At 40.9% G+C, this 7,922-nt stretch overlaps 1 long non-coding RNA gene across 1 annotated transcript; it reads right to left on the minus strand.

Annotated features, from left to right (window-relative positions):
* Nucleotides 1-1,541: 1,541 nt before the first annotated feature.
* On the minus strand, nucleotides 1,542-5,654 carry LOC118603903. Its single transcript, XR_004951460.1, has 3 exons — nucleotides 5,547-5,654; nucleotides 3,630-3,735; nucleotides 1,542-2,988 (listed from the first exon to the last, which is right to left on the minus strand). It is a non-coding gene; the product is annotated as an uncharacterized LOC118603903 (long non-coding RNA).
* Between the last annotated feature and the right edge of the window lie 2,268 nt (nucleotides 5,655-7,922).

The raw sequence follows: 7,922 nt of genomic DNA on the forward strand, positions 1-7,922 counted from the left end.
GGGGATGAGCACTGGCCTGTCAGTGGAATAACTAATTTCATTAAAGGACATGGGGAAACAGTGGGGGTGGGGGAATAGGCTAGAACTTGGGAAAACCAGTTTTAACCCTTTCTGGGCATGACTTTATTTACTTTTTAAATAATGATAGTTTTATTTAAGAAATGCCTATAAAATTTAAACCGAAAGAATGAAACGTAGTCTGTAGCAGTCCTTGCCAGTCATCCTTCATGGGCAGCTGCCAGGAGGCTGATACACAAAGGCAATCATTGCCTGCATGGCTATTTCAGTCGTAGACACTCGTCATCTCTTGAAATTGCTCCACTCTAAAGATTCCAAATTCCACCCTCTGCTTTCCTGTCTCAGAAGTCGAGTGTATGGGCCGATGAATGTGGGCTCCTTCGACTTCCACATCCAACCCAAACTGCCAGGTATTTACCTTAGGTTTGGATATTTTTAATCTCTCGGAATTAGGGCAGAGACCCATGTCTAGGCTTGTCATATTTCTCTCTGTCTTTAGGACACTGCTTTGTCATCTTCAGGTTCTTCTCTACTCATTCTTTCCGTTTTCCTGACAAACATGCTTGGGTCTCACTTGCCCTAAAATTATGAAAACTCAGAAAAATGAAACTAAAAATATCCTTTCTTTGACTGCTCTTCCCTTTTGCTACTTGTCTAGCTTTCTTCCTATTCACTATCTATTAACAAGGATAGGACTAGGTTATGATAACATATAGCTCTTACATCTCAGTGGCTTGACAAGAATTTATTTCTTCTTCATGGCCACTGAAGATCAGGTGAACCTCCTTGAGAGGAGTTATCATCTGACACAGTGACTCAGCAATCAAGGGTCAATCTTTGGTTTTGTTATCTATGTGAGGAGGCCTCTTCCGTGACCTCTGTGGCAGGGAGAGAGAGAGATTAAAAATTCAGGCACAGGCTTTTCACTGCCTCAGTCCAGAAGTGACCCACTTTACATTGTACTAAAAAACTATCACCTGGCTCCTCCCAAGTGCAAGGACACTGAGAAGTATCATCTTTCACGTGCCAGGAAGGGGAACAGAACCAGATATTGGTGAACATAGTAATGCTTTTCACAACCAAACTTCTGTAAGGAGGTGCCTATACTGCTAACACTACTTCCCCAGAGTTCACTCACCGTCCATCCAACCCATATCTTTTAAAATCTGGCCTTTACTGCCAACACTCCACTAAAATTTCTGGGTATTTAAAAAAAAAAAATTTTTTTTTCTTGTAATGACCTCCTACTTGTCTATCTAACTATATTTTCTGTGCTATTCCCTCCCTGGTTTCTTTGCAGAATTTGACCCAAATTTCGATCTCCTTCTTTCTGAATCTTCTTTTTTTTGTTGTTATTTGCATGACATCATCTGCAGCATTTTCCAGTTCTTCCATGTCCTTTTCCAGGCACTTTTTTTCAGTCTCCTTCACTAATTTCTTTTCCTTCTGCTCAGTGTATGGAGTCCAGGCAGCTCATTCTTTTCAGCTGAGAGTGTAACACTCTAATCAATCCATCTATCCATCTCTTCCTCCAGATCTGCCCTTAACTTTTAGTTGGAATACAACCCGCAACTTTTAAATTAATATAAATTCATAGTCCCTTTGAAAAACCAACACTTCTCCTGACCTAAAAATTTTTCTGTTAATGGAATTGTATTAGTTAGAACACCATGACTGCAAGTGACAGAATACTTTCACTCAATTGGCTAAAATATAAGGAAATTTATTATGTTAAGTAATGAAAAGTCTAGGTGCGTCTCTTAGCTCTAGCTTGCTCTGTGGGTCAGTTTTGGCTTCTGCTGGCTCCTGTCATCATAGGTAGGCTTCCGTAATAGCTCCAGTGATCATATTCAAATACATCAGCCTCCAAATCAGGAGCCAGCTCTTCTTTGTGTTTCTTTTTAAGAGTGATGAAATCTGTTCCAAAATCTTAACAGCCTTCCCCTTGCTTTTTAAAAAAATAATAGCTTTTTTGAAATATAATTGCATACCATATAATTCATCTATTTAAGGTATACAATTCAATGGGTTTTAATACATTCGTAGAATTGTGCCGCTATCATCCCAATCAATTTTAAAACATTTTTACTGCCCCCCAAAAAACCCTGTGTCCATTAACAATCACTTCCCATTCCCCTCTTCCTCCAGTCCCTGACAACCACTGATTTACTTCTGTCTTTATGCATTTGTGGATTCTGAACGCTTTGTTTAAATGGAATCATATAATATGTGGTCTTTAGTGTCTGGCTTTTTTCACTTAGCATATTTTGAAGGTTATCCATATTATATGATAAATTAGTATTTCATCCTTTTTATTGTTGAATAGTACTCCATTGTATGGATATATCACATTTTGTTCATTCATTCCTCAGTTGATGGACATTTGGGTTGTTTATGCTTGTCTGCCTCTTTTTGCCAAATATTTCACCACATGCTCATGCTTAATCCAATCACTGGCAAGAAAACGAAGCCACCTGGGTGTCTTGAACAACTCAATACCCTCTCTGCCCCCTGAGGCTGAGGATAGTGCATCTTCTCTGAAGCAGTGGCCATTTAGAGGATGGTGAATATTTGAACAAAATTGGAGAGAGGGAGGGGTGATGAAGAGTGTGGGAGGAAAAACAAGGTCTGCTATAGGCAACGACCAATACTTGAGCTTGAAACTGTGTTTCTTCTTTCTGATCAGAGATATCCCATCAGTAGCCAAGTTTGTATATTTGATCTCTGCAGTTTCTCCTCTCTGTCCTTTCCCTCGCTCTGCGGTATGCCCCTCCTCCCAACTTCATGCTCATTTTACTTTTCATCTGTTTTTTCCCAACAGCCTCCTGTTTACCCTAGTCTTTCTGTCATGTCCTGTTCCTCCTCCAGTCCATCTTACACTTGTTTATGAGAGCAATCTTTTCACAGAATGTATCTTCTCATAGTAATATCACACAGCCTCTGTTCAAAAGTCTTCCATAGCTCCATCGCCTGTAAAATCGAGTCCAAATTCATCATTCACACATTTAAAGTCAGCTTCATTATAATTTCAATTATTTATTCTTCTGTCATATATTTCTTTTATGCAATTTCTTTATGCAAACCTTACCCATTCTTTGAGACATCTCAAATAATAATAGGTAACATTTATTAAAGTATTGTTATGTGCCAGCCTTGTTTTAATACTCACTAAGATTATTGTATTGATTTCTCATAAGAAGTCTATGAGATCCATCTAATTATTATTATCCCCATTTTAAAGATAAGGAAATTGAGGCTAAGTACATTGCCCAAGATCATATAACCAGTAGGTGGTAGAGCTAAGATTCACATTCTGGCGGTTTGATTCCTACATGCCCCAATAATTTCTTTTTTATTTCTTAAATATCATCTCTTTCCTGAAGCCTTTTCTGATCCTATCTCCTTTCCCTCCATCTGCTCCCCCACCCCCTACCTCACCTTCCTTGATTGCAAATTCTCCCTCCTTTGTAACCACACAGTGTTTTCTTTATAATTTTTTAATTTAACTTCTTCTATGTTGTTATAGACCTTGTTAGAATGGAGAGAAGAGAATTAGTAGTTGTTGAACATTTACTATAAATTTTATAATCATTTATATACTTGTTTTTTACCTTCTTCTCTTGCCTCTACTGGTTGACACACTGGAGGACGTGCTTATAAATCCTCTTTTTGTATTCCTGATGACACCAATTGCAATAGCGGTAGTGGATGGAGGTCCTGGATGGGAAAGCATGATATTTAAAGAATGATGGACTTCAGAGACACACAGATCTGAGTGTGAATCTTAGCTCCTCAGTGTATCCAGTTGAATGACCTGGGCTAAGTTACTTAACCCTTCTGTTACAGCCTGAATTATAACTCCCTAAAATTCATATGTCGAAATCCTAACCCTCCAGTATCTCGGAATATGACTGTATTTGGAGACAGGGCTTTTAAAGCTGTAAGTAAGGTAAAATCAGGTTAAGTGAGTGGGCCCTAATTCAATGTGACTGGTATTCTTTTAAAAAGAGGAGATTAGGACACAGACATAGAAAACCATGTGAAGATACTGGGAAAAGTTGGCTATCTGCAAGCCAAGTAGAGATCACTGAGAAGAAACAACCCTACTGACACTTAATACACCCTCTGAGACTCAGTAGCCTCATCCATAAAATGAAGTTGCTGGAGGACTTAGTGGAACAAAGTTCTTAGCACAGTGACAGGCACTCCTAGGCATAGCAACCAGCCAATAGCAATTTCCTGTTATCCTAAAATGATACGTCTTGGGACAGGCAGTATCAGGGTTGGTAGGGGCTTAAAGCTGAAACTCCTGACCGCTGGTAAGTAAGCAGGTTGAGATGAACCCTGGAAGTGCTAGTAGCTATAAATGAACAGATTCCGAAATCAAGCACTGGGCAGACAGAAATGGACTGGGAGCCAGGGACACTGATCTAGTAACAGAAAGCCCGTCACAAACAAAATTAAATAATACATAGGTTGTATTTGGACCTGTTAGTAAGCAGCTGAGGGATGTATACAGGAGCTTGAAGGATGTCACAGAATTCTTTTTCCTCTCTCTGTCAGATGACTGGGTTCCTTCTATACTGATTCTGTTCTTCCACAGACTTCGCATTTGTAAGATGTAACATCTTCAAGTATATCTTCATGCTTGTAAGATGCCTGCAGAGGCTCCAGACCTTTACTTCCTCTTAGTTTCTAAGGCTAAGAGGGTAAAGTTCATACTTCTTTTAATCACTCAGTCCAAATCTGGGACTAGCCCTCTGTGGGTTTGATTAGCTTGACTTTGGTCACTTGCCCATCTCTACACCATCTCTGTGGCCAAGGGATGTAATCATCTTGTCAGTTTAGGCCTGGGCCATGTGTGCCTCTACTAAACCTGAACCACCAGAGATCTGAGGGAAGAACAGCGACTAAATAGCTGCCCCAGACAGATGGCCATCACATTCATGAACACAGAGAGGTGGCTTTTAACAATAAAACCAAGAAATTCGTTCTCTCTCTTCTTCCTCCCTCTCCCTTTCTCTTCTTCCCTACTTCCTTCCCTCTCTCTCTGCTCTATCTCTTATTCTCCCTTCTTAAGTAGACTTCTGACTCCAGATAAATTTTGTGGTGACCTAATTCAAGTCCATTTGGTGATCTAATCATTGATTTTAGAGGCGGTCAGAGTGCCGGCTGCTGCAGGACTGACGGGGCAGGCCCCTTAAGGAAAGCAGTGGAGTCACCTTTTTTTTTTTTTGAACTACCCCTTCCTGGTGAAAAAGGGTCGAATAGCCTTCTAGAATCTGTCCTCACATTTCTAAGTCTCAGGCTTGAGTAGACGCGATTCCAGGTGTCACAGTCATGTGAGTCATATCAAAGAGATACAATAATAATAACAATGGCTAATATTAAAGGCGCGCCTACTATGTGTCTGGCACTGTGACAAGCCCTGTACATGCTCCAGTTTCATGTTACCCTTAACTAAACCTTGTGAGTACCCCCATTTTGCCGATGCGAATACTGGGGTCTAGAGAGGCTAAGCAACTTACCTGATGTATCACAGGCAGGAAGTGGCAGAACCGGAATTTCAAACCAGGTCTGCTTGATTCCAGACCCCGTCCTCTTTACCTCTCAGCCCCTCCACGCCACCTCCACAGTTGGCAGGCCTGCTTGGACTGCAGTCTGCAAGCAATTAGCAAAAGCAGCTCTCCAGCAAATCCAAGAAACAATCCAATCTATAAAAGGGGAGGGGAAAGCCATCTTAAAAGAGAAGCTTTTTTCCTCCCCAGCTGGTTGAAGGGGAACAGTTTGCCACAGGCTGCCGAGGGCAAGGAAGGGGCGGAATGCTCACTGAATGTTCATTCTCCCAATTGTTTTTCTATGACATTGAGCTCACACTCCAGGGAAAATGCAGGGCCTGAATTGAAATGTCGTTTAAAGCCATTCAGCCAGAGCTTTAAAAGAAGCTTTGTTGGTGAAAATTTCTTTACTGTCCTGACTCTCTCTGGGCTGAGGGTTGCCTGAAAAAGTATAGGATAACTAGTTCACTTTGAATTTCAAATAAACAACAAATATTGGTTTAGTATAAGTGTGTTCCATGCAATATTTGGGATAAACATATACAAAAACATTATTCATCGTTTTTCTGAAATTCAAATCGAACTGGGCTTCCTGTATTTTTATTTGCTAAATCTGGCAACCCTGCCTGGGTTTCAAGAAGCCCGATCCCTTCTTCCTTGCTGCCCAACCAGATGCCAGCAGGTTCTGTCATGCTTCTGAAGGAAGCAAAATATAAAGGCTCCTTCTGGAAGCGGCATGCTTATGCCTACTCTATCTTATTCTTTTAAGAAAACTTTTTTTTTTTTTTTTTATGATGTGGGCTTTGTAAATAATGGTAGCTGTGATAATAATAATGATCCTTTCAGGATCTGGGAAATTTCTTGAATATTTGGGAGGAATCGACTTTCCACTAAAGTTCCTGGAAACTGCTCGGTGCAATTTGTATTTAATAAAGAGCAGTAAGCACTGCTGCCACAGCGTCTTGTGAGAGCATCCCACAGAGGATGTGGGAGAGGGCCCTGACCTCCCCGGAGTGGAGGCCTCTCCTTGGGAATTAAGGTTGAATTCTAAGCTCCTTAGAACCAAGTGACAGTGGGGAACCCGGTGCAGGAGAGGGACATAGGAGGACTGAGAAGAAAAAGAAGGCAGGAGAGGGAGGAAGTTTCAGTGCGAATTCAACATGGTTTTCTCCCTTGCAGAGATGTCTGTTTCAGTTATAAGTCCGAAAGCGCATTCTTGGCATTGACACTCTCCTACTTGGACCCTTCTCTTTTCTTGGTTCTTGGCACAGTGAACTTGGCCATTTGCTGCAGTGATGGCCCATTCTGGGGAGTGCCCCATATAACTAGCAGCAGACCAGCTGTCAGAGGAGCCTCTTCAAAAGGAAAGACACCCTGGGAGGGAGAGTATTTGCCAAGCAACTAAGTGTCCCCATGTTTCCAGGTGTTCAGTATATGTTTGTGGGTATGCACAGCGGGGAATACAAGGCTCCATTGTGTTCTGCACTCTGAAGTTGGCTGAGGGCCTGGTAGCTGGGATGGGTCACGATTCACTCCAAATCAACACATTTTTATTGAGCATCCAAGTCGGACACCCTCTGCTCAGCCTATAGGAAATGTAAAGATAAGACTGATCCCTGCTTTCAGGGGACTTCGAATCTAATCAGGGATAATGCCAAGAGACCACAACATAACATGCAGAGCAGGGAAAGTATCTTCTGAGAGGTAAAAACCCAAGTTTTTGAGGTGTTTGAGAAAGTGAAAACATTGGCCTGCAGGAGAGATCGCAAAATATGTAATGGAGGAAGTGGCATTCAAGATGAGCTTTTCAAGATGGGTGAGATTTCATTCGGCTGGGCATAGAGGGGAAGACATATTTGACAATTGATGTTTTATTATGATTCACATAGAAATGAGTCCACTCTTAAAGTAGATATAAAATGAATTCTAGGGGTAGTACTCCAAGCAGACAAGCATATTTATTATAGTGCTTCCTCACTTTGGAGCAGCATTATTGGTGTCAGTGAGTGCCATGGACAGCTAAAAGCAAACACCAAGCCCACGTGCCAGACATTGTGTTGTGTGATTTACATATAACATCTTACTCAATTCAAATGAATGGCAGCTTCCTGGATAATATTATCATTTCAATTGCAAGATTAAGAATATGGGAGTCAATTTATACAAGTCCTTATCCACCCAGATTCAGGCATTTTTCCACTGCTGTCACAAAGCAATAGGTCTGTTTTTTTTTCTCTTAGTTTTTTTTTTTAATTGATATACAATTTTTGTCAACGTGTAGACTCAGTCGAAATGACCAATATGGACTAATATACAACCAATTACTCTTTTTTTCTCTTTATTTAT

This window comes from Rousettus aegyptiacus, unplaced genomic scaffold (assembly GCF_014176215.1).
Source record: "Rousettus aegyptiacus isolate mRouAeg1 unplaced genomic scaffold, mRouAeg1.p scaffold_m13_p_6, whole genome shotgun sequence".
Taxonomy (NCBI): domain Eukaryota; kingdom Metazoa; phylum Chordata; class Mammalia; order Chiroptera; family Pteropodidae; genus Rousettus; species Rousettus aegyptiacus.